The following is a 27,712-nucleotide window of genomic DNA, read 5'->3' on the forward strand; positions in this document are numbered from 1 at the left end:
CAAGCAGGAAACCTCAGTTGAATGTGCCTGACCTTTGAGCTAACATAGGCTTTGCATGAGAAACTGTCATGCTGCTTTGTTAGTTATAGCTACATGGGCTCAGGAGTAATGTGGAAAACCAGTGTCACTTAACATACTCTACCACTGCATGCAAGAAGTGCAATCTCTGCTACACAAGAAGAAATCTATACATCGCTTCTATGCAGGGCAGTCTATGGGACAGTCACAAGCCTCCGGTTTTCTTCCAAAATATCTTATATTGTGTCTCAAGATCGAACAAAGCTTTTTAAGGGTTTGCAACGACATGGGGCTTAGTGATTAATGACAAAATTTTCATTTTGGGGTGGAGTAACCCTTTAATACAGTCAGTTAAATGGTTTAAAAAGACTTCTTTTTTTTTCAGTTATTAATTAAAATATTTTAAAACGTTTGCTTATTGGTTAAAATACCATGCATAGACCTATAAAAGAAAACTGCATATTTGAGAGATTAAAAAAACAGGTCGTGATAGCCTATAATTCTGTGCATTTTATTATTTCATTCAGAAATAGGCCTGATGCCGATGCAAAATGTTTACAAACATTATATAGGCTATACTATTTTAGTTCCCCTCATTCCTCAGCATATCTTTTCAATTTAACAGTAGGCTGTTCAGAAAAGAACAAGAATTAAAATGTAAGAAGCTATAGTTATGACAAGCCAAAACAAATTAATTTAGGCTAAAACGAAACCGAAACCAATGTTGGGTCACGCATTCAACACAAATTCAAATGTTTCCATATCCACAATGTAGCTATTTGAATGCCAACATATTTGTAGGGAAGTTTGAACTATATGTGCTGATCAGGAGTTTGTGGTTTCCCCGGTGTCAGTAAAAACACGACACAGGATTCAGAACATTCTGACATTACTGTTGTAAGTGTATGGTCTGAAATAAACAAATAACATATTACAATATAATTACAACATACAGTACATACATGATATTTTACATCTGATACAATTCTTAATTAACTGCAATACTTAAATTGCCCTTTAGATGTATAACATAGTGATTTGCAAATTCTCTGTGTCTGTTATAAAATGCTGAGTCATCATCGAATATGAGCGGGATTACAGAGAATATGATAAAATCAATATCTAAACACTTATTGGTGGCACTTTATTTTACAGTCCTGTTCCTCATGTACATACTTTGTACTTATTATAGTAATTGCAATAACTATGTAATAACTAGGTACTAACCCTGAACCTACCCCTAAACCTAACCTTACCCCATGTAGTTACCTTGTATTACCAGAACTTTCTTAGATAAATACACTGTAAGTACACTATAAGTACATGTAAGTACACGTACTGTAAAATGAAGTGTAACCCACTTATTAACTGAATCATGTTGCACCAAAGCAATGAAACATAAGGAATAAAGCAAATAAATAACTTTATATGCACAATCTATTATATTTATGGTAACTACATCAGCGTGAATTCTGAACTCTGAAGAGACAAACAACTCGCTAATTTCTGTAAAATAAAGCTGTAACATGGCAGGGTAACTATATTAAATATCACAAATAAGTATAGACTTGATGCATGAATGCACACAAATTATGCAAACTTCAAAGATTTATGCTGCCTTCATGTGCTATAGGAAATTTCCTGTTTCTCACTTATGAAGTCGTGGGTTACGAGCTTGTCGTATTCAAGTGCTTTAATGTTGGAAAGAATAAATGTAACATCCCATTGGTTGACCATCATAAACATTCATCATGCTATACATAGGGGTGTGACGATAACCGCATCACCGCGAAAAACCGCAAGATTAATGAGATGCCTACCGCGGTGTGAGGTCATCAACCGCATTATGATTTTTATTTATTTATTTATTATTATTTTATTTTTTTTTTGCTGAAAGTTACAGGACTGCATATGGTGTGTGATTTGAACTATAAACCCATTCATCTTTGCTAATAATTAACTTGAGTCCTTGAAGTCCTATGTTCAAGGGCTTCTGGGGAAAAGCCTCGCGATCCCGCGCAAGGGGAGGGACAGTCCATTAAACATATTGGGGGATTTTTTTTGTGTGTGTCTGATTTTTAATTAACTGCTAGTCATGTTTCAGTACTTGTAATGTTTACAGATAATGTTAAATTAAATACATACAAACACGGCAGGGGGCACTAAGCAGAAAATGGTTATGCAGCCGTTCTTGAGCAAGTCCCAGCCATTAGGCGGGTTTTGATGGATGACCGGGCAGCCAACATTTGATACCGACGCGGCAGGACATCATCAAGTCCTCGAATCCATTAATGCAGCTTGAAGAAGGTTATGGATTTTACAGATGCGCTTGTCTTCCCGAGAAGACCGCCGTTACGGCCCCCCTGTTAAACCAGTCCTACAGTTATTAACTGAGGATCTTTTGCTCCCAACCGATGAAGATACGGGAGTTGACGCGAAGAACCTGGAAAAAAAAATTGTTGGAGTCTTGAAAGACAAATATAGTGCACCTAGGGTTGCCACCGATCCCTTAAAAACACGGAATCGCCCCGCATTTAAAGGTAAAGTGATGCGCCCCCTATCAAATCAATACGGACGCGATTTGTCCCAGATAAATGCCACCACATAGTTGAATTAACAAATACGATTCTGCACTGTTTATAATACTAATAGCAATTATAATGAAATCAATTTCATACACGAGGTATTAGAGAAGCTCATTTTGCTGATTGCATTTTGGCGCCTTTGTTTTCCATAGCTGGCAGGGGTCTCCAGAACGCCACTTAAAAGCCCCTTTCACATGAGCGCAGCATGCGGTAAATAAACCTGCGCGGTTTAAAAAAAATCAGGCTCGATTCCCTCTTCTGTCAAAAGTGGCAAGAAAATATATGTCTATATGCGCTACGAGCACTCCATCGGAGCGTGTATTCAGTGCGGCTGGCAACATCGTCACCACCCGTTAAAGATCCTCGCTGAAACCTGACAAGGTTAACATGTTGGTTTTCCTGTCACGCAACATGAAGTCGGAAAAAATAAGCAGCAGCACGATTCACTTAAGCGGCCCAACAGACAAACACTTGTTCACTTTTTGTTTTGTTATTTTGCACTATATAGTTAACTATTAATATTTAGCTACAATTTAATATAAATCTTAATTTGTTTATTAGTTTATAATAGAATACTGCTTTATAATTATAAAGAAGAAAGTTTAACTTTAGCCTAATCATTAGTTAATTATTAATATTTACCATTTAGTATAACTGTTACTGTTATTTGTTTATTTGTTAATAAAGAATACCGCGTTATAATTATTAATTTCCATTGTATTCATTTCCATTACAAGCTGCATGGCGTTTCTTGAGTATGTGACGCGGCCGCCGGGGGAATTTGTGTGTGTGTGTGTGTGTGGGTGTGGGGGTATCGGTTAACCGCCAAATCGCGATTCTTGTTGCTTCATCACCGCGGGTAAGAAAAATCCCATACCGCCACAGCCCTAGCTATACATGCAGTTTGCTGACAATTCTGCTTAATTTCACTGCTTATAAAAACATACAATATGCTTCGAATGTGTTCATATCTAGCCTATAAAAAGCACTACAGACAAAGTGATGTAATTGTTGTGAGGAACTCAATAGGGGCTTTCGCACTGATTAGTTCCAGAACTAATGTACAGTAATAACAGTCAACTGGGATGATTTGATTGTTTCCCAGTTACCATTAAGGGTTGCAGTGTCGCACTGGACAGTGGTACTAGGAAGTGACGTAAGCTGGTTGACAGTGACGTCATTTGTGCGCGGGCGTTCAACAAAACAAAAACAAAGAAGAACGACATTAACAACAGGAGGATGGAGGACGCTGTGATCGGAGCTATGTTATTGTTGTGTCTCACTGGTTTCACAATAATGGACATGGAATGTCGACGTATACGTAAAGCGATTGAAAGAATGGAAAGGTGGACTAAGAATCTCCAATAACAATTGCCTGCAAATTCAGCGTCCGTCATCTATCGCTGTTTCTCCATACTTGCGAAATAAGTTGACACAATGTTTACAGTTATGTTTTACACACCGTTTTAAATCAGGGTGGGGTGAGGGCGTTTTGCATACACGTTTGGCCAATCAATGTCTATTACATCACGGGTAGTACCAGTTTGTGCTGGTTAGACCCTGCTCTGGAGTAGGAGCTAATTTGGGTCTCGAAAAAGGCAGTCTGGTACTAAGTCGCACCTAGTTCCGGTGATGTGATAACGCCTAAAAGTTGGTAGTTCCACAATTAGTTCTGGTACTATGAAAAGGTTCCTGCGGTGTGAAAGGCCCTATTGACAGCAGCTATGTTTGTCCCCTCCACCATTTTTTGTGATTAGGACCCTGCCCAACTCTGGTAATAAAAAAATTATTTCAGAATTTCCCAGTAGTAAATACGACTTGAGAGGCATCCCAATTGAGAGGCATTCGTGTCTAATTTCTGAATAGGAAGCTTGTATTTACGATAATTCCTATAGCACGTGAACGGCAGCATAGATCAGGAACTCAGGAACACACATTCATTCTCCTACTCCAACTCACTGACAGGAGAGGTCGGGAAGTTTCTAGCTCGCCACCCATCGTCCAAAATTTATTAATGTATTATTTAAGTAAAATATATTTCTCAAAGGCCTATTTATTTGTGTATATAGCCTGCTTTATTATGTTTTTCTCCGCTCGCAGAAGAGCTGCAGGTGCGTGATGTGAGCATGTGAATCTTCATTTTCTTTTGTTTGGTGCTTTTTGTGCATGTAAAATTAATCCCTGGAAAACATATGTGTATTTTTAACGGGTCACAGACACTTATCCTTTCTAATTTAATCCAATTCTTATTTAAAATAATCTCGTCAGTTAACGGTTAATAATCAGTTAATGAGCGTCAGTTGTCGGTTAGGGGAAAGTTAATCAGCAAAATCATTGAAAACTTTTTCTTTGTACTTCAGTTAATTAAATAAAGGTTAAATAAAATGAACAAATCACATATTTTTTATTTAAATGCACTTTACAAAATGTCCTAAATTTTCTGGATAATGGTGTAACAGAGATTGCATTTCTTGCATGCAGTGATTGACTGTTAAGTGACACTGGTTTTCCATAGTACTCCCAAGCCCATGTGGCTATATTTAACACTGCAGCATGACGGTTTCTCATGCTATGCCATCTGAGGGCTCATAAGGTCACACACACATTCAAAGAGAGGTGTCTTCCCTTTCCCGATACAGACTGAGATTTCTCTAGATTCCCTGAATCTTTTCACAATATTATTATTCATGGCAGATGGTGAAAAACTGAATTATTTGAAACCTAATTTAGATTTTTGATTTGTTTGACCATTCACTCATGAAATTTGGCACAAATTAATGAGCCATGACCCATCTTTGCTGGCAAAGACTGAGATCCCCCTTTACACTCAATCACGATCCCCTGACTTATTATCAGTTCACCTGCTTGGAAATTCTACAATTTTTTCACTTTTAGTATGCCTCGTCCCAACTTTTTTGTGTGTGTTGCAGCCATCAAAACTTTTTTGTTTATAAAATACATTTAAGTTGGTCAGTGTAAACATTGGTACATATGTTCTTAGTACTTTTTAATTAAAGAGAATAACATATCACACATTTATGGTTTTACTGCATTGTACAAAACATGCCATCTTTTTATGATTTGGGGTTGTATCTGGTTCATAATTTTTGCAATCATATTACAAAAATTTTGAACATGTTGCAATCCTGACTGGTAAAATGTAGCTAATCAACTTACTGCAATTTGTGCCTGAATATTTAAAAAGAATAATTGGATGGTAAATGTTACACAATTTCAAATGAAGTTAATTCAATTCAATTTTCATACTTTCGGGGGAAAACTATTATGTCAGGGTTTACATGTCCTTTTCCTTTCCACATTTACTCTTTCAATGGTTTTCTTTTTACTGCTCTCGCTGGAAACATTTTGAAGTTTTTTTGACATTGATTTTAGATCTGATAGAAGCGAACAAGGAGATTGAAGAACTGTCTGAAGTGGAAGAGAAACTCATGTAAAAACTGAAGAGACAAACCTCAAGTCCCTCATTGAAAAGAAGGATTGAAATATGTTTCCCTTGCCCTCAGTGTGAAAAGATTTTCTCATGCAAGCAAAATCTTGATATTCACATAAAATTTCATTTTGAAGGGTTTTTCAGAAGACCTGAAGGACCACCTGAAAAGTTTATACAAAGGAAGAAGCCTTATGTATGTAATTTATGTGGAAGAGTTTAGTAGATCTGTTGAATGCATTTAAACTGCACCAGATCAGACACAGCGGTGTAAAGGATCATGCTTGCTCTGAATGTGGGAAGACTTTTTTTACAAAACCAGAAATTAAACAACACATAAAAACCCAAAAAACATAAACACCTTAAAAAAAATAACAAAACGACAAAAGATTCAAGACGGTCAATCATATATGAAAAGGCATGAGAGAATCCCACACTGAGAGAAGCCGTACACATGTGCTCAATGTGGGAAGAGTTTTCAGACTAAAAGGAATCCTTAATGATCACATGAAAAATCCATACTGGAGAGAAGTCTCACACATGTGATCAATGTGGAAAAAGTTTTGCACAGAAAGGAAATCTTAATTAACACATGAAAATCCACACCGGACTGAAGCCACACGCATGTGATCAGTGGGGAAGAGTTTCAGACTAAAGGACTTCTTAATGACACATGAATATCCACACTGGAGGAAAAGCCGCATACATGTGATCAGTGTGGAAAGAAGTTTCGCACAAAAAGCAAACATTAGCAAACACATGAAATGAAAAGTGCACACTGGAGAAAAGTGCACACATGTGATCAATGTGGGAAAGAGTTTTTCACAAAAAGGAAACCTTAAAGAGCACATTAAAATCCACACTGGAGAGAAGTTGCACACAATGTGATCAGTGTGGGAAGAGTTTCAGACATAAAGGAAACCTTAAAAAACACATTGAAAAGCCATATTGGGGAGAAGCCATGAAAGTTGATCAGCATGGGAAGAGTTTGAAAAATAAAACAAACCACCCAACCCAAACAAAAAAAATACAACACAAACCAGACCAGTACAAAAAAAAAAAAGTCAGATCACATTAACTAAAACACCAAATTAAAGAAGCCTTACATATGTGATTTATGTAGAAAGAGAAAAAGTTTTAGTCAGATGGGTTGCATTAAAAAGACACCAGAAAAGGCACAGCGGTGTGAAGGATCATGGGCTTGCTCTAAGTGTGGGGGAAGACTTTTCTTACAGATAGTGACCTGAAAGTGCACAAGACAGTTTCACACTACAGAAACACCTTACAAGTGTTCACACTGTGACAAGAGATTCAAACGGAAAGAAAATCTAAAAATACATGAGATGATCCACACTGGAGAGAAGCCTCACGCATGTGATCAGTGTGGGAAGAGCTTCAGACTAAAGGGAAATCTTAACAAACACATAAAAATCCATATCGGAGAGAAGCCATACACATGTGATCAGTGTGGGAAAAGTTTTGCACGAAATGGAAATCTTCACAAACACATGAAAATCCACACCGGAGAGAAGCCGCACACTTGTGATCAATGTGGGAAGAGTTTCACACAAAAAGCACTCCTTAATGTTCACATGACCATCCACACTGGAGTGAAGCCGTACACATGTGATCAATGTGGAAAGAGTTTCAGAATATCAAGTGTTTTTAAAATGCATCTGCGTACTCATTCTAATGAAAGACTCTATAACTGTGACCAGTGTGGTAAACATTTCTTTAGGACAAGTGCCCTTAAACAGGCAAGCATCTAAAAGTTTGCATACAAAGGAGAAGCCTGCGACGAGTGTTCTGTGTGTGGAAAGAGTTTTAGTGAGCGGGATGCTTTTAAAAATACATCAGAAAAGACACAGCGGTGTGAAGGATCATATTTTTTTTTTTCCAGAGAGTGAGTGTGGGAAGGCTTTTTTTACAGATGCTGAAGTGAAAATGCACCAGAGAATTCACACTACAGAAACACCTTACAAGTGTTCACACTGTGATAAGACATTTAAACGGTTAGTATATCTTAAAGTACACAAGAGGATCCACACTGGAGAGAAGCCGTATCACTGCCATTCATGTGCCAAGAGTTTCACTTCAGTTATCTTCTCTAAATCTGTCAAATAAGAAAAAAGATGCACATCTGAAATTACAGTAAGTAGTTTGTGTCTTTTTAATAAACTTTGAATAAACTGAATTGATCCAGAAAAATTTTCTGTCTTCCTCAAAAGTTATCAATACACCAGTTTTGCTTAGGACTGAAACAGAAAAACACAAAAGGGCATCTATTTCAGAACACATAGGAGACAAAAATATTCATATACAAACTAGCATTAATTGTATAGAATTACAAATACTATTCAGTTATTTATTGCAATACAAATAAATATTTTTATATGTTCTTCAATAAAATGGATTTCTTAGGGCCCTAGCAATCTTGTCTGCCACATCATGAAGCTGTAACAGGAATGGAGACAGCAAGCTGAGGCAAGGATCTAAATGTAGGAGAATTTTAATAAAGAGACAGAAAAACAATAGAGACAGCTGGGAGAACTCCTAACACCAAACAGTGACTGACAAAACACAAGGGCTAAATACACAGAGGGGAAATAAGCATTCTAACAACCTAATTCCCTAAAAGAGGTGTCAGTTGATCCAATTTCATTACAAAATGCGAGACACAACTCCTAAAAACTGCCCATGATGTAAACCAACATTTACTATACTGTGGTAATAGAAAGTCAGACTATATAAAGATTTTTAACCATTTTTCTAAATTTTATTTTTAACAGCATTTTCATGTTGTGATTTTCATTTTTTTGTGAATATAACATACTGTATAATAATAATCATTACATTAAAAACCATAAAAATAAAAATAAAAAACAATAAAAACATTTTTGAAATGTTTATGTTTGTTTTACTTTTGGAAATGTATTTTATCTGCAGTGCAAATTAGGCTAATTATGTTACATTTTAAGCTAATTTTGAGCACAAAATATGTGCTTTCTGTAAATGTATTTTAGGGGTGCACGATAAATATCGGCCGATAATTAATGCGCATCTCGTCAATAAAGCCGGTTATCTACCATCAGGTGCGTGATTTCAAGCAGAGCAGCTGTTACTACACAGAGCCGTTGTTTTACTGACAAGCTGTGCAAATCCATGTTCTTTATCATCTTTATTACGAGATGCGCATTGATTATCGGCCGATATTTATCGTGCACCCCTAATGTATCTAAGCAACTGTATGCAAAGAAACATTATGAAAAGTAGAGGCATTGTTAAGGCTGATTGGCCAACGCAAGTTGTCAGCAAAATACTCCTTTCACCAATGAGAAACCTTTCAGCACATCCATTTCTATGACCTGCAGCCACTGTCTCTAAGACAAGAAGTTATACTTGCATTGCATACAAGAAAAAAATGGTCCAGAAAGAAGGTGGTTTGGAAACAGAAAAGAGGATGTATTAATCTCCAGAATGCGTATCCGACATTGTTCATTAAATCAGTCTCTGCATATAATAGGGAAACATGAAACCTGGAAATTGTAACAAATGTGTTCAAGCAGAAATATAAACTTAATGTGATGCATATAAACGGGTAAGATTTCAATTTAGCTCTTTTGGGAATAAATAATTTGGTCACTCTAGGTTCTTGTTAGGAGATGGGCCAAAACAATCTATAATTCATAATGAATTATTATTATTTATTTGAAAGAAACAGTACTGATTAATAGAATTGAGTAATTCTTTACCATTACGCGCTCCACACTCCTTTTCCAGTAGGTGGAGGGAATGCATCTTTTGAGTTGGTCTGCCAACCGCCGTTAAACTCCAGAAGAAGAAGAAGAACGGGGAGTAGTAGTTTTCATCACAGCTCTGAGTCTTCTGAGGTGAGGTGATTCGTATATTTATACAAATATATAAATACAGCTTGGCTCGTTCCTGTGTTGTTTCAATCAGGTACAGTTATATTTGTGCGTCTTTTCTGGCGTTTCTTAACTGAAACAAACATTTAGCCTAGCAGTAACGTTAGGGTTGCTAACCATTCTGAATAATACGGGATTGTCCCATATTTAAGACATAGGTTTGTCCCTTACACGCAGGCAAGCGCCGTATGACCACTCAGACCACACGAATAGCAAACTAAACTGAAAATAATTCATTTTTGAACAAATCATTGTTTGTTTTGGGAACGTTTGCTAAAGGCTTTAAGACCCAGCAGCATCCTCAGCCGGCTGTATTTATTATGCGTTAGTATAGCTATATTGTGATAAATAAAAAAAAAAAAAAAAAAAAAAAAAAAAATATATATATATATATATATATATATATATATATATATATATATATATTTTCAATAACTATAGTAAATTGTACATAAATACACATGTGATTGTGTCTAAAAACCAATCTGTACACATGCAGACAATGAAATGACATACACTGTGAGGTACAGTACAAATATTTGTCCCTTATTTTCAATGATGTGAGGAGCTATTGTTAAATTAATAAAATCCTGAGCGACTTTCTATGCTGTGATTGTTTAACAGGGTTTTGCATGGCCCTAAATAAGGTGGAGGTGGTAAAATCCTCCTCATGTGCACACACGCAAGGTACTGCATTTCTACTGGCTGAAGAAAACTCATTTTACAAGCACGTATTTGAGGTATTTCAACAATAAGATTTTTATTATTTTGAAAACAGTGTCATATACAGTTTTGTGAGATTATTATGTGTGGACCGAAGTCTCTTTAGGGGGTCGGTCAAGGGGCATGTCCCCCTAAAAGAATATTTTGTAAATTTTAAAGATAAATTCATTAATCTGGTGCACGTTTACAGTTCTAAATTAAGAGCTATAACCCATGTTCAGTGTGCAAATTGAATTTGGAAAAAGTCTGTGCATTGACTTGTCCCTGAGCCTCTCACAGCAGGCATGCATCTTTTATTTCTGAGATGGGCAGATTGAGAGATCACTGATCAAGTCATTAGAAGCAATTATTGGCTGATAGCGATTGGTAGATGATCTGCTGTGGGAAAGGTATATGTTCAAGTTGTCCTAAACACATTTGTTATTTATTTAAGAAAATGTGTTTGCCACATCTTGCTCTGTTGTTCTTTGGCAGATGCATGTGCTGTTTAATGCCTCTTACAAGTGTTTTCCTCAGCGTGTTACTTGCGTTTTATGGTTATATATTTATCTGTAAAATGTAAGAAAGTCTAGAAAGAAAAAATGAAAAAAATGTAAATTAGATTTAAAAAAAAAATGACAAATAACTTCACATTTCGATAGATGGATGAACATATACAAAATTATTTAAGTGTGTGATTTTCTGAAAGCATCAATTTGATAACTGATTTATTTTTGATTTTGGCAGATCTGCTCGAACCAACCACACAGGAGTTCAGCTCCTCCCACAATAGTTTATGAAAGAAAATCAAAAACATGACTGATCCAGAACCCTGCGGAATAAAACAGGAAGACACTGAACAACAAATAGGTTGGTGTATGTTCTTCATTCTTCACTAAGTTTATAAAAGTTCAAGTGGTTCACAAACGCTGTAAAAATAAGTTAAAACTGCAGTACAGAAAAGACATGAAGTTACAGTGGTTACTTTTTTGGGGATTTTTACATTGAGTTGAGGCTCATCTATTCAGTGTGGATAAATATGTTGGTTTGTGATGTACTGGCACCTGCAGTTGAAGGCATTTACAGTGCATAAGTCACTAATGTCACTTACTTGTCCCTCCAAAATTAAAAGAATATTATGGGCCAGTATTGTCTTCTATTGTTGTTTAAAAAGAAAAAAGAAAGCCAGAGGCAGAACCTGAAGTTGGCTAAGAAGCTATAGCTGGACCCTGAGCAGCCCAAGCAGCTTTGATGCTCCAAGAACCGAGGAGGTTAATTTCCGCCCAAGGCTGGATCACCCTCAAACCCCTCGCTTTGGGGCATGGTTTACAGTTGGGCCAAGATTTTTTATATTGCCTAAAATATCCAAGTTTAGGCTTTATTTTTGTTTGGTAATGGTCTAAAAGTAGTTTGACCAATAACATAACAGGCATTGTACATAATCGACCAATCGTGACGTGATAGAAGGTGGGATCTATAGAGAACAGTCACGTGTATTTCAGGTGTGTTTGACTTGAAGCGGTGTTGCGCGTGAGTGATTCATAAGTTTAAAGCAGCCGTCTGCTCTGCTCTCTATAGCTCTCATGGTACTTGGATGTTATACAACGATCGCACAGCACAGAAAGCCAAAATCTGGGCCTGTATTCATGAAAAATCTTAGTGAGTTGCTCCTAGTAGCAAAATTCTTAGAAAAGTGGGAGTTTACTCCTAAAATTAAAGATCCTAGTAAAGAAAAAGTCATTCAGAAAGCATCTTAACCTTTAAAAGAGGTCTTAAGACCAAAATTGTTAGGAGTACGGACAAGGACTTTTAAGAGGCTTAAGAGTTTCTTTAGCAGTGGAGAAAATGAAGAGGGAGAAGAAATGCGTTGCACACAATGCATGATAGTGAGTTAATAAGACGCTACACATTAGATCGTGCAGGGATTAATCTTATTAGAGACACGCTAACATCTCAGACACCGCCCAGAAATGCCATAGAGCCAGAAATGCATTAAAATATTTGGCAACTGGAAAAATGCAACTATGCAGCAGTGATGATTTTGGTATGTCACAACCTTCTTTAAGCAAAGTGATCACACAAACAATTACAGCACTTTTGGAACCTTACTGAGCATGATAAATAAATAATAAAGAATCTCTCTCTCTCTTTCTCTCTCTCTCTGCCTATATATATGTGTGTGTGTGTGTATGTATATGTATATATTATATATATATACACACATATATAATATATATATATATATTATATATATATATATAATATATTATATATGTGTGTGTGTGTGTGTGTATGTATATGTATATATTATATATATATACACACACACACACAAACACAAACAGAAAAATTACACTTGTAATTTCAAAGTAAAGGCACGTCTGGTCACCTTAACCTAAGCAAAAGTTCTTTGAACCCCTATATCATGGGGGTGTTTTATTTTTATTTTTTAATACTTTCTACTGTTACCTGAGGGTTTAAATGTCTTTTTTCCTTTCACATCTATATTTATTTTCTATACTGAAAACTTATTTTAACTTAACTTTTTTTACTTTAATTTTAGACCTGAAAGAAGAGAACAAGGAGATTGAAGGACTGACTGAAGTGGAAGAGAAACATCATGTAAAAACTGAAGAAGCATGCTGGAGTCCCTCATTGAAAATAAGAGACGAAATGTTTCACTTGCCCCGTCAGTGTGGAAAGAGTTTCTCATGCAAGCAAAATCTTGATGTTCACATAAAATGTCATCTTGAAGGGTTTTCAGAAGACCTGAAGGACCACCTGAAAGTTTATACAAAGGAGAAGCCTTATGTATGTAATTTATGTGGAAAGAGTTTTATTCAGAGGGGTACATTAAAAAGACACCAGAAGAGACACAGCGGTGTGAAGAATCATGCTTGCTCAGAATGTGGGAAGACTTTTTTTACAGATGGAGCACTGAAAGTACACTTGATAGTTCACACTACAGAAACACCTTACAAGTGCTCACACTGTGACAAGAGATTCAAACGGTCAATATATGTGAAAAGGCATGAGAGAATCCACACTGGAGAGAAGCCGTACACATGTGCTCAATGTGGGAAGAGTTTTGGACGAAAAGTACATCTTAACAAACACTTGACAATCCACACAGGAGATAAGCCGCACAAATGTGATCAGTGTGGGAGGGGTTTTACACAAAAAGACCTCCTTAATGTTCACATGACAATCCACACTGGAGTGAAGCCGTACACATGTGATCAGTGTGGGAAGAGTTTCAGAATATCAAGTGTTTTTAGAGGTCATCTGCTTATTCATTCTAATGAAAGACTCTATAACTGTGAACATTATGTTAAACACATCATTATAACATAAAACATAAACAGAAAACAAAAAGTTCATACAAAGAACAAATGTGCTTTGATTGTGGAAAAACTTTTGAGTTTTTAGTGAGCGGGATGCTTTAAAAATACATCAGAAAAGACACAGCGGTGTGAAGGATCATATTTGCTGTGAGTGTGGGAAGGCTTTTTTTACAGATGCTGAAGTGAAAAAACACAAGGAAACTCACACTACAGAAACACCTTACAAGTGCTCACACTGTGACAAGACATTTAAACGGTTAGTATATCTTAAAGTACACGAGAGGATCCACACTGGAGAGAAGCCATATCACTGCCATTCATGTGGCAAGAGTTTCACTCAATTATATTCTCTAACCTATCACAAAAAAAAAGATGCATGTCTGAAGTTACAGTAAGTCATTTAAATATTGATCTGTACTTCCAGGTGTGATGCTGTGTAGAGCCATATCAAGCTATTCTTTTGGTAATCAGTTAATCAGAGAGAAAATGATTGACTTATTGCTGATCATTTCAGATTTATCAGTAGCTTTTATTGATTATTTGGCTTTTGTAAATTCAAATGTAATATCTATTCTAACTAATAAAACAAAAAAATGCCTTTTTAATAAACTTTTAGTAAACTGAATTGATCTCCTTCAGGTTTTCTGTCCTCCTTAGAAGTCTTCAATACACCAACTTTGCTTATAACTGATACAAAGCAAAAACAAAAGTGTATTTATTTCAGAGCACATAGGAGACTAAAATATTTATCTACAAACTATCATTACTTAAATAGAATAAACTATTACAGTAAAAATATTTTTTTATATATATATATTTTTTTAAATATTGGCACTACTAGGTAGAACAAAGGGAAGTTAATTTAGATTTAAAAGATCTAATTGGTTGATGATCATTTGTGTATACCTGTAATAATTCCACATGGATCTCCAGAAATAAATACATTTAAAAAATGTAAGCTTTTTCTTGCTGCTCTAACTGTACGGCCGGCCTAGTTTGCCTATAGGCACACATTGGCCATGCCCTGCCTCTGAAGGCTGTCTCAATTTGAAGGATCCTTGGGAAAACAGCCTTAGTTTTGTGTCTTTCATTTAGTTCTTGTTGAACTGAAGAAGCTGAAAGAAACAGAGTCGGCACTGAGCATTTAATTAGTTAAATATAAAATGTAAGACCAAAATGTTTTCGGAGGTGAAGGCACACATGCTTTGTTTTGGTGTAAGACTAAATATCACTAGATGCCAATAATATGGTCGCTGGGAGACCACATTAAGTTGTCATACATTATACTGCATTAATAGAAAGCCAGTTAATGTAAAGATTTTTACATAAGTGTTTTTCCAAAATTAAATTATAATAGAATTAATGGTATTTTTGTGCCATGACCATGGGGGTGAGAATTCATGTGCTAGACCAGTGATTCCCAAACCTATCCTGGAGGATCCCTTTAGTTAATGTTGCCATCAACGGCAACCAGGTGAGACACAGGGCCCATGACTGATCTAAAGTATCCAGAAAGAAATTTGTTACCCATTCTCAGTGGGAAAGTGCCCAAGGAACATTGCTCAAAAAAAAACTTGCATCATCAGCCTAACACACCTGATTGAACTCAATAACTCGTTAGCAGAGAGACTACAAGACATTAATTGGGTGTCTGGTAAGGGGCCCTCCAGGACAGGTTTGAGAACCCCTGTACTAGTCTATCTCTTAAAGGCCAAAACACACCACACGATTTTAGCAATTCTATAAGATCACTACATGTCACACTGTACAACATCTAATAAACTTGTACACGACCTGTGTGTAGACTGCATGATGAGGACACCTATGACTTGTACGCTACAAGTCCACGACGCACATTACTGTAGTATAATAAAACGTCATCAGCATGTGCTAGTGGTAAACAAAAAGAGCACGACGAATCACACTTTAGCAGTTTAATTATTTATTTATTTTTTTCAAAGACAACCAGCGATTATGAGTCACGATAAAGAAACTGCCACGATTCTTTTACGATGCCAATATTTTGTCTGGGACCGACAGCCGAAACTCGTGTAGTGTTTAGGGCTTTACAGGAGGACTCTAGCGTCCAGATTTCTGCAGTGGAAACCATTGATATTTTCTAATTCAGTGGTCCAAATATCATTGAAATCTCACTTATCTATGAATTTAAAAAAAATGGGGAACTTTTTGTATGTTTTTGTTTTAAAATTATTGTGGCGTAATGTAATGTCTTATATATTTGGTTAAGAATGATTGGCCATTGACCAACGAGAAAGCTTTCGGCACGCCCATTTCTCCGACGTGCAGTAGCTGTCTCTAAAACGTGAAGAAATGTAGTCACAGCTAGCGCCATCACACAGCTTTGAATCTTCTGAGGTGAGATTTTCGTACATTTTCATACAATTATATACATACAGCTTGTTAAAGCAAGATTTTACAGGGTCATTCTGGTTTGTTTTTAATCCGGTGCAGTTCTATTTTATGCGTCTTTTCTGGCGTCTGCTGACTGAAACAAATATTTAGCCTAGCAGCAGGGTTGCAGCCTTTCCAAATAATGAGGAATCGTCACGTATACAATGCAATGCAAGCAAATCTCATTTGGTCAGTACTTGTCTTTTGAATATCTAGGGATTGTGCTGAAAGGTGCTCCACGCATTCTGTTTATCATTATTTACAGGTCTCCAAAATACTCTCCAGCCTTGTTGAAGAGGTCACAGAAATGCTATCAATGATTTCCTCAGAGTTTGACTGTTTTGCTATTGCAGGGGATTTTAATATTCACATAGGTAATGCAGAAAACAAAACTACAAAAGAAATGATAACGGTTCTAAACACTTTTAACCGATTCAGCATGTGCATGGACCCACACACAAAGGTGGACACACTCTAGATTTAATCATCAGTAGGGGTCTAAACATTTTATCCATTGTTATTAAGGACGTAGCACTATCTGATCACTTCTGAATTTCCTTGATATATTGATCTCTGCTACCATTGAATCTAGATCTGTCTCTGTCAGAAGGAGATGCATTAACGAGAACACTAGTGTGCGGTTTATGGAGGCTATATCTCTAACACCAAGCATTTCTGCAGACTCTGTTGATATTCTCCTTGATTCCTTTAACTCAAAAGTTAAGAATGTTATTGATGATATTGCTCCAATTATAGTCAGTGAGAAAACAAACAGACAGAAATCAGTTTGGAGAAGATCAACAGCAGTTCAGACTATGAAAAGACAATGCAGAAAAGCCGAGCTCGGATGTGGCGGAAGACAAAACTTGAAATTCACTATAGCATCTATAAAGACAGCCTTCATGCTTTTAATGTGAAACTAGCCACAGCTAGACAGAATTTCTTCTCAAACCTTATAAACAGTAACTTAAACAACACTCGTACTCTTTTTGCCACTGTTGAGAGACTGACAAAACCCCAAGTCAGATTCCCAGTGAAATGCTCTCAGTTAGCAAATGCAATGAGTTTGCTTCCTTCTTTTCTGAAAAGATCAATAATATCAGGAAGGTGATTAGCACATCCTCAAGCAATGCAGAGGTCAGACAGATCTGGACGCAATATCAAAAAGATACTATGTCTATTTTTGAAGCAATTGATAGCAAAATTTGGGAAGAAATAGTGCAGCACCTAAAATCGTCAACCTGCTATCTTGACACACTTCCCACATCTTTTTTGTGTGTTTAACTGTTTAGAAGCAGATCTCTTAGAAGTGGTGAACGCCTCACTTCTGTCTGGGAATTTTCCAAACTCCCTGAAAACTGCAGTTGTAAAGCCCCTCCTGAAAAAGAGCAATCTTGATAACACCATTTTGAGCAATTACAGACCAATATCTAATCTTCCTTTTATTGGCAAAATTATAGAAAAGGTAGTTTTAAATCAGCTGAACAAATACTTAAACTCAAATGGATACCTAGACAATTTTCAATCTGGTTTCCGACTGCATCACAGCACAGAGACAGCACTCATTAAGATAATAAATGATATTCGCTTAAATTCTAACTCTGGCAAAATATCAGTGCTGGTATTGCTAGATCTCAGTGCTGCGTTTGACACTGTCGATCATAACATACTTCTACAGAGACTGGAAACCTCGGTTGGGCTTTCTGGGATGGTACTCAAGTGGTTCAGGTCATACTTAGAAGGGAGAGGCTATTATGTGAGTATAGGAGAGCATAAGTCTAAGTGGACGTCCATGACATGCGGAAACCCACAAGGCTCAATTCTGGCACCGCTCTTGTTTAGCCTGTATATGCTCCCACTAAGTCAGATTATGAGAAAGAACCAAGTTGCCTATCACAGCTATGCTGATGATACACAGATTTACCTAGCCTTATCGCCAAAAGACTACAGCCCCATTGACTCCCTCTGCCAATGTATTGATGAAATTAATAGTTGGATGTGCACAGAACTTTCTTCAGTTAAACAAGGAAAAAAACTGAAGTTATTGCATTTGGAAAAAAAGATGAAGTTTTCAAGGTGAATAAACAAACTAAAAATCAAGTCAGGATTCTTGGTGTGATTCTGGAGACAAACCTTAGTTACAGTAGTCATGTCAAAGCAGTAACTAAAATCAGCATACTATCATCTAAAAAACATTGCAAGAATTAGATCTTTTGTTTTTCCAGTCAAGACTTAGAGAAACTTGTTCATGCCTTTATCACCAGCAGGGTGGACTACTGTAATGGTCTCCTCACCGGCCTTCACAAGAAGACCATTAGATAGCTGCAGCTCATACAGAACGCTGCTGCCAGAATTCTGACTAGAACCAGAAAATCTGAACATATCACACCAGTCCTCAGGTCCTTACACTAGCTTCCAGTTACATTTAGGATTGATTTTAAAGTACTTTTACTCGTTTATAAATCACTCAATGACCTAGGACCAAAATATATTGCAGTTATGTTCACTAAATATAAACCTAACAGACCACTCAGATTATTAGGAATGAGTCAGTTAGAAATACTAAGGGTTCACACAAAACAAGGGGAGTCCGCCTTTAGTTACTATGCCGCCCGCAGTTGGAATCCGCTTCCAGAAGAGATCAGATGTGCTAAAACATTAGTCACATTTAAATCTAGACTCAAAACTCATCTGTTTAGCTGTGCATTTGTTGAATGAGCACTGTGCGATGTCCGAACTGATTGCACTGTATTTTACGTATTCACTGTGTTTTAAATTCATTTTAAATAAGTCAATTTTTAAATAATTTCCAATGTTTTAAAATTGCTTGTTTTATTTTTATTATTTTTCTTCATGATTATTTTACTTTCTTTTATGTAAAGCACTTTGAATTACCATTGTGTACGAAATGTGCTATATAACTTGCCTTGCCTTGCCTATACCCAGGCATACGCCGTATGACCACCCAAACGATACGAATAACAGTCTCTTAATTGAAATTCATCTTTGGATATATATATCTCGAGTGAACGCACACATTATTGTTTTAATTGTTATATATATAACAATTGCTAAAAAGACATAACAATAATACTGATTATAATGATACGAATTCTACTAATAAGAACTATAAAACGCACTAAGGACTAGACTTGTGCCGATATTCGATAATGCGATATATCGCGGTAATGAATATGCACGATATTGTTATCGTGGGCACTTCCAAATACCGAGAATAATTATATATTACAAATTATTCAGAATTTGAAATGCATTTTAAGAATACTTTTCCCATCAACTGGTCAAAATGCACAACACCATTGTATGCTGCTTTAAAGACACATGTGAACCCTGATGTAAACAAGCACGCACGAGAAGCACATGGAGGAACACGTGAGAGATGCGCTGAATGAAAGCACATTCAGTCTCTGACAGCAGATGGCGCTAAACTGCAGAAAATGCAGCCCTTACCCTGGAAACCCCATAAATAAAAACAGCTGCTACTTTCTAAACATTTAAATAATATAAAATAATATTTATATATTTCCATAATTTTTTTTTCCATTTTAATCTGGACTACAACATGTCCTAGATATTGTTTGAAAGTGTTTTGATTCTTTATTGTTCATTAACACTTTACATTAGGGTTCATTAGTTACAAACTGCCAATGAAAAATTCTTCTGAACATTAATTAATCTTAGGTATTCCAATTTTTAATAACACATTGTTAAAATCGAAAGTTGCAACTTTGTTATTTAATGAGCTAACATGAGCTAAGACTTGAATTTTTTAACAAAGATTAGTAACTTCTGTAGCAAATGTAGCTATTGCTCATTGTGAATGTTAATGCATTAACTAAGGTTAACTAATGATGTCTTATTGTAAAGTGATACCTATTGGTCTTTAAAGTTCTTTAGCACTTTAATGTGTAAAACTTTTAACTTTAAATATATTTTTGTATTGCTTTATTGTATTTAAATGTTCAGTTATAATTTTGTTATAAGAAAAAAGTTATTTAACCTGTTATACTATATTATGACCACTTTTTTAAAACTTAATTTCAATACCGTGATAATACCGCATACCGTGACAAAACATTATCAATTAATCGCAACAGGAAAATTTGATACCGGCATATCCCTACTAAGGACTAATGAGCTGCTGGATTCTTGAACATTATAATCAGGTTGTGTGCGTTCACTCGAACTGATTTGCTAAAAAAAAAAAAGGTCCTGTGTCCCAATTCGCCTACTTATAACATGCCATAAAAGTATGTACTCTCTTTGTGAAGAAAAAGTACATACTTTTGAGTATGTAGAAGATTAGTAGGCAAGCTTTGGGACATACTACTTCGTCATGGCTGCTGCTTTAACGACTCTCTGTTGCTTAGTTACTATTATGTCACTGCCCTGTCAATCATCTTGTCACAGTTAACATCATCCAGATTTAGTTTAATTTGATTTCCTACCGTATTGGAGAGAAAGATGCATGTTGATCTGCTAGTCGTGGGTCTAGCATGTCGAGAACTCTGCTCATGTGTTTGCATAATGATGCATTTAAAAGTTAATGACCAAAAGTATCATTATAAAAGTTCACAGTGTTGCTGCAGATGAAATGTAACATGGATAACACTAAATTAATATTTTTCATCAGGTTAGACATTATTTATCACTCAAATCCCTTTCTCTACCGGTCAGTCACTTGCGTATATCCGCCATCTGTGTAGTTTTTTTTTTAACACTTTTTATGCATGTATGTAGTTCTAATCGAATCCTCGTCCACTGCAATATTAGCCGTTTGAATGTGCAGCGATCTGCACTTCGAATTCTAACCGGAAGTAGTAGACCATCCAGGAATCTTTGGCATACTTTTTTAAACATACTATTATTAGGGACATCTTAAATTCTATTTTTGAATACTATTTAGTTCAGAAAGTATGCAAAATGGGATGCAGCAAGGGACTATAATAGGTGAGCGCCAGCCAATGAGATTGCTCTTTGCACATTAGTTCTGCCCACTAACGGAAAACCCAGCAGTTCTTAAAGGGTTACTCCACTGCAAAATGAAAATTTTGTCATTATTCACTTACCCCCATGTCGTTCCAAACCCGTAAAAGCTTTGTTCGTCTTCGGAACACAATTTAAAAATCCGTGAACGAAAACCGGTAGGCTTGAGACTGTGCCACAGACTGCCAAATAAATAACAGTGTCAAGGTCCAGGAAAGTATGAAAAGCATTGTCAGAATAGTCCATCTGCCACCAATGATTCAACCGTAATGTTATAAAGCGATGACAATACTTTTTGTACACGAAGAAAACAAAAATAATGACTTTATTCAACAATTCCTCTCCTCTTTGTCTCTCCAAATTAGCATAGTGCCATTTTGACAAATCTGAGCAGTGAGCAGGAGGCGTACGCACTTCTGTTCCAGCAGCGCTGTGCCGATGCACTGTTTTCATTCAAACCAAAGTGTAAATAGACGTAAAAAACATATCCTTGTGGTGTGGCTGACACAGAAGAGCGTACAAGAGTCAGTGGTCCACTGCATGAGGGAAGAGAGTTGCTGGCTAACAAAAGTCAGTGGTCTGCTGGATGAGGAAAGTGAGGAGAGTCAGTGGTTCGCTGTGTGAGGAAAGTGAGTCACTGGCTGAGGAGAGTCAGTGGTCCACTGGGTGAGGAAAGTGAGGAGAGTCAGTGGTCCACTGCGTGAGGAAAGTGAGGAGAGTCAGTGGTCCACTGCGTGAGGAAAGTGAGGAGAGTCAGTGGTCCACTGCGTGAGGAAAGTGAGGAGAGTCAATGGTCCACTGGGTGAGGAAAGTGAGGAGAGTTAGTGGTCCGCTGCATGAGTTGCTGGCTAAAGAGAGTCAGTGGTCCGCTGCATGAGGAAAGTGAGGAGAGTCAGTGGTCCGCTGCATGGGTTGCCGGCTGAGGAGAGTCAGTGGTCCACTGTGTGAGGAAAGTGAGGATAGTCAGTGGTCCGCTGCATGAGGAAAGTGAGTTGCTGGCTGAGAAGAGACAGTGGTCTGCTGCATGAGGAAAGTGACGAGAGTCAATGGTCTGCTGCGTGAGGAAAGTGAGTTGCTGGCTGAGAAGAGGCAGTGGTCTGCTGCGGGAGGAAAGTGAGTCGCCAGCAGAGAAGAGTCAGTGGTCTTCTGCATGAGGAAAGTGAGGAGAGATGGTCCTCCGCATCATGAAAAAAGTGAGGAGAGTCAATGGTCTGCTGCGTGAGGAAAGTGAGTTGCTGACTGAGAAGAGGCAGTGGTCTGCTGTGTGAGGAAAGTGAGTTGCTGGCTGAGAAGAGGCAGTGGTCTGCTGCGGGAGGAAAGTGAGTCGCCAGCAGAGAAGAGTCAGTGGTCTTCTGCATGAGGAAAGTGAGGTGCTGGCTGAGAAGAGTCAGTGGTCTTCTGCATGAGGAAAGTGACGAGAGTCAATGGTCCGCTGCATGAGGAAAGTGAGGAGAGTCAATGGTCCACTGCATAAGAAAAGTGAGGAGAGTCAATGGTCCACTGCATGAGGAAAGTGAGTTGCTGACTGAGGAGAGTCAGTGGTCCACAGCGTGAGGAAAGTGAGGAGAGTCAGTGGTCCACTGCGTGAGGAGAGTCAGTGGTCCACAGCGTGAGGAAAGTGAGTTGCTGACTGAGGAGAGTGAGTGGTCCACAGCGTGAGGAAAGTGAGGAGAGTCAGTGGTCCACTGCATGAGGAAAGTGAGGAGAGTCAGTGGTCCACTGCATGAGGAAAGTGAGGAGAGTCAGTGGTCCACTGCATGAGGAAAGTGAGGAGAGTCAGTGGTCCACAGCGTGAGGAAAGTGAGGAGAGTCAGTGGTCCACTGCATGAGGAAAGTGAGGAGAGTCAGTGGTCCACAGCGTGAGGAAAGTGAGTTGCTGACTGAGGAGAGTCAGTGGTCCACTGCGTGAGGAAAGTGAGGAGAGTCAGTGGTCCACTGGGTGAGGAAAGTGAGGAGAGTCAGTGGTCCACTGCATGAGGAAAGTGAGGAGAGATCAGTGGTCCACTGCATGAGGAAAGTGAGGAGAGTCAGTGGTCCACAGCGTGAGGAAAGTGAGTTGCTGACTGAGGAGAGTCAGTGGTCCACAGCGTGAGGAAGTGATGAGAGTCAAGTGGTCCACGCGTGAGGAGTAGGAGTCAGTGGTCCACTGCATGAGGAAAGTGAGTTGCTGAGGAAGTGAGGGCTGAGAGTCAGTGGTCCACTGCGTGAGGAAAGTGAGGAGAGTCAGTGGGTCCACTGGGTGAGGAAAGTGAGGAGAGTCAGTGGTCCACTGCATGAGGAAAGTGAGGAGAGTTCAGTGGTCCACTTCGTGAGGAAAGTGAGGACAGTCAGTGGCCCACTGCGTGAGGAAACTGAGGAGAGTCAGTGGTCCACTGCGTGAGGAAAGTGAGGAGCGTCCGTGGTCCACTGCGTAAGGAGAGTCAGTGGTCCACAGCGTGAGGAAAGTGAGGAGAGTCAGTGGTCCACTGCATGAGGAAAGTGAGGAGAGTCAGTGGTCTGCTGAGTGAGGAGAGTCAATCGCCTACTGAGAAAGAAAAAGTGATCCGCCACATGAGAAAAGTTGATCCGCTGCTTGAGGAAAGTGAGTCGCCCGTTGATGTCGCTGGCTGAGAAGAGTCAGTGGTCCGCTGCATGAGGAAAGTGAGGAGAGTCAATGGTCTGCTGCGTGAGGAAAGTGAGTCGCCAGCTGAGAGTCGGTGATCCGCTGCTTGAGGAAAGTGAGTCGCCCGCTGAGGAGAGGTGAGGAAAGTGAGTTGGCTGAATTCCTTAAGCGTGTGACAGTAATGTTACGCATCTTACCATACTGTGATGCCGTCTCCCGGCACAATGAGACAAAACCAGTAAAATAAATTACAAACAAGGCATTTGTTGCATCCAGTGGGGACATAATTACTGATTATAATGACTTATACTGTCATTTTACGCATTGCATATCTCGCTGCATTAACATAAAACCATGTCTGCATTTGTGATAGGGCTGAACGATATGGACAAAATTTCATATCTCGATTTTAATGCCAGATATCTCGATATCGATACAATACGGCCGCCCCACTCCCCCTTTCCCCACCCCTCTCGGGGTCAGGCAGCTGGGGGGGGGGGTTTTGTTCGTTGTTTTTTGTTTTCCGTTATATAGTTTATATATAAATACAGAATCTGAATTAAAATGTGTTTGATTTAAGCCTACATTTCAAAATTTTGTGTCAGAAAATGTATTGTTTTTAAGCCTTTCGCACGTACGATCACACAGGTGTAATCAGTCTAGGCAAGTGCATCACATGATCAACTGCTAAATTCAAATGTTGAATTTAGCCAGAGACAGGCGTGCTCAGAAAACTGTCATATATCACAACTTTTCAGTGTTTTCAACCACATACTGTTTATTTTAGGTTTCAAACATATAAATTCACATAAGTACTAAAAAAAAAACAATACATTTAGAGTTTGTAAAATACACACTGATGTCTATGGAAGAGGTAATAATAATCCTTTCCATTATAATTCGACATGTTTATTCATATCAGATACACATTGTGTAAGTAACTTAACTTCAATGTTTACTCTATTCTATTCCCAGTTCACCAGCCACTTACTTTTAAGTATTTCGGGAGAAGTGGATGAATTCACGTGTTGTAAACATAGAGGTTGTAAATCCAACAGATCCGATTCTCTGAACTGCGTCTGCGGCACAAACTAACATGGCGACGCCCATCGCGCATACAGCGCAACTAACGCGATCATTATAAAGGTGTTTAAACAACAATATGCTTCCACTTGCATGTATTTGACAATCGGAATATCAGATATTTCATGCCATAGCTAACACATTTGTGAATATTCTAAATAATAAAGGAAAAATGACATAAAGCAAATCATCATTCATTCAGCGCTGTTGCGGTGTGTCCGTGACAGCAAGCAATGACACGTCCGGGGGCCATGGAAACGCCGCCCCCCCTCTCACAATATAGTTTCCCACGTCCCTGGTAGTGTGTGCGCGCTGGCTTTAGCGGTGCATTAAAGGGCACTCGTAAAACTGATGTTTGTTGTGTGACTGCCAGAGTTTGGTATGCAGGGCGAGCGCGGAGAGGGGAAATCTATATCGTCTATATCGTTGCTTTTTTCGATAGTAATATCTTGAAAGTTCATATCTAGATATAGATGCGATAACGATATATCGTTCAGCCCTAATTTGTGATGAGAAACTGCAAACAACAAGCGCTACTCCACACTGCGCAAAACTCGCGTTTGAATCATCAGTGGCAAATTCTTTAAATATGTAAACATACAGGCTATGAGTCAGAAGCGCCAGATTGTCCTTGCAAAGTTGGAATTCCCCCATTTTATAGAAAGAGCCTTTGTGCACAGAAACATTGTAGGCTACTGGTTCAGGAAATAGTCCTCGTCCTCCGTAAAATGTGCTGCACACATCTGAATTCTTTGGGTTGAACTGTTCCAGAACAGTGTTGTAAATACAACTTCACCACTGATTTCTAGTTGTGTCCTCTTTTGGAAGGCCAAACAAAGTAGCTTCACTTTCACAACGAAACACAGAATCTCCACAACATGGCAGCGGCGGCAACAGCAAGAATAAAAGTTACACCTTCTTTCTTTGCATGAACATTTGGGCGGCATTATGCAAATTTTCCCACACAGTGACATAGACAGGTGGGGGCGTGTTAGAACGAGCCATTTTAGGTAGGTGTGGTTGACTCTTATCTTTTATAAAGAATATCTCTTTGGATTTGAGACTTTAGTCTTTGCAACTTTACAGATCTTCTTTATGCACCAAGAGCTTGTAACACTCCAAAGAGAAACGAAAATCTCATACGTACTGATCCCTTCAAAAACGAGAAGTCAATTTTTTTTTTTTTTTTTTTTTTTTACCCAGCCAGAGCATGTTTTTGTCGTTTTAAGTGGCCTCTGCTGTCACTGTGGGGTGTGATGTTGAACATGAAGGACAGGCAAGTTAAAGTCTAACGCAACCTCTGATACTAGCACACACACGTAATAATATATGTTATATACAAGCACTTCAGATAAAAAAGCCTAAGCATTTTATTTGGCAATTTATAATGCATTGTTTAATCCCTCTGACAAGTGTTTTCTCCAGAAATATATAATACTTAGAATATATAAATGCATTTTAAAACAAATTAACTTCATATTTTGATAGATGGATAAAGACAAACAATATGATTTAAGTGTGTGAATTAATAACTGAATTATTTATTTATTTTGGCAGCTTCTCCTCCAAACGCAGGAATTCACCTACAGTTTCAGCTCCTCCCACAACAGTTTATGAAAGAAAGTCAAAAACATGACTGATCCAGAAGCCTGCAGAATGAAACAGGAAGATACTGAACAACAAATAGGTTGGTGTATATTCTTAATTCTTCAGTAAGGTTATAAAACTTCAAGCAGTTCATCAGATTCAGTGGTTGCAGTTAGAACAAATCCTGAAAGCTGTGAAATAGCAGTTAAAGCTGCAGTACAGAAAAAAACGTGAAGTTACAAGTTTCAGTGGTTCATTGTTTTGATGATTACATTGAGTTGAGGCTCATCTGTTCAGCATGGATGAATATGACAGATTGTGATGTACTGGCACCTGTTATTAAAGGCATTAACAGTGCATAAGGTTCTTATGCTGTAAAAACTTGCCCCTCTAAAAGAAAATACATACATATGAGACATAATATGAGCCGATATTGTCTGTTGTTTTGAAAACAGTTGTTTTAACATGAGTAACATCACAAAAGTTAGGCAGTGCAACCCTCTATACACACCTTGGGGTTGGTCACTGTTGGCTCAGAATCATGATGTCTATCAGCCATTGGTGATGGATGATGGCATTGTCTGTCGGCCCAACCCTACTTAGGGGAACATGAGTTTGAGTCCCATTTTGGGGACCTTTCGTGATCCGATAAATAAATATTTAAATATCTTCTAAATGAAACAGTAAGGGTTCCTATGCAGTTTAGAAATATAGAATTTGATTGATTGAAGTTATTTCCAGGAAATGCATGGAAAAAGGCAAGTGCAACACTGCTATTTTATTTGTGCTTATTTCATTCATAGAGTTTACACTCATTTACTTCACACACTTGTTACTGCATTGTAATTTTAGGGGTTTATGTAAAACAATGTGATTTCCTTTGGCTCACCGGTTCCTGCGCAGTTTAAAAAAGAAGCTATTTCACTTAAGTAATTAGCAGGTCTGGAAATGTATGGAAAAAAAGAGAACAGAGTATGGAAAAATATTTGTGTTTCAAC

The 27,712-nt window shown here is 37.9% G+C and overlaps 1 long non-coding RNA gene across 1 annotated transcript; it reads left to right on the plus strand.

Annotated features, from left to right (window-relative positions):
• The first annotated feature begins 9,825 nt into the window (after positions 1–9,825).
• On the plus strand, positions 9,826–13,356 carry LOC109094286. Its single transcript, XR_006159964.1, has 4 exons — positions 9,826–9,941; positions 10,602–10,717; positions 11,427–11,549; positions 13,243–13,356. It is a non-coding gene; the product is annotated as an uncharacterized LOC109094286 (long non-coding RNA).
• Positions 13,357–27,712: the final 14,356 nt, after the last annotated feature.

The sequence above is a fragment of the Cyprinus carpio genome, unplaced genomic scaffold (genome assembly GCF_018340385.1).
Source record: "Cyprinus carpio isolate SPL01 unplaced genomic scaffold, ASM1834038v1 S000006809, whole genome shotgun sequence".
Taxonomy (NCBI): domain Eukaryota; kingdom Metazoa; phylum Chordata; class Actinopteri; order Cypriniformes; family Cyprinidae; genus Cyprinus; species Cyprinus carpio.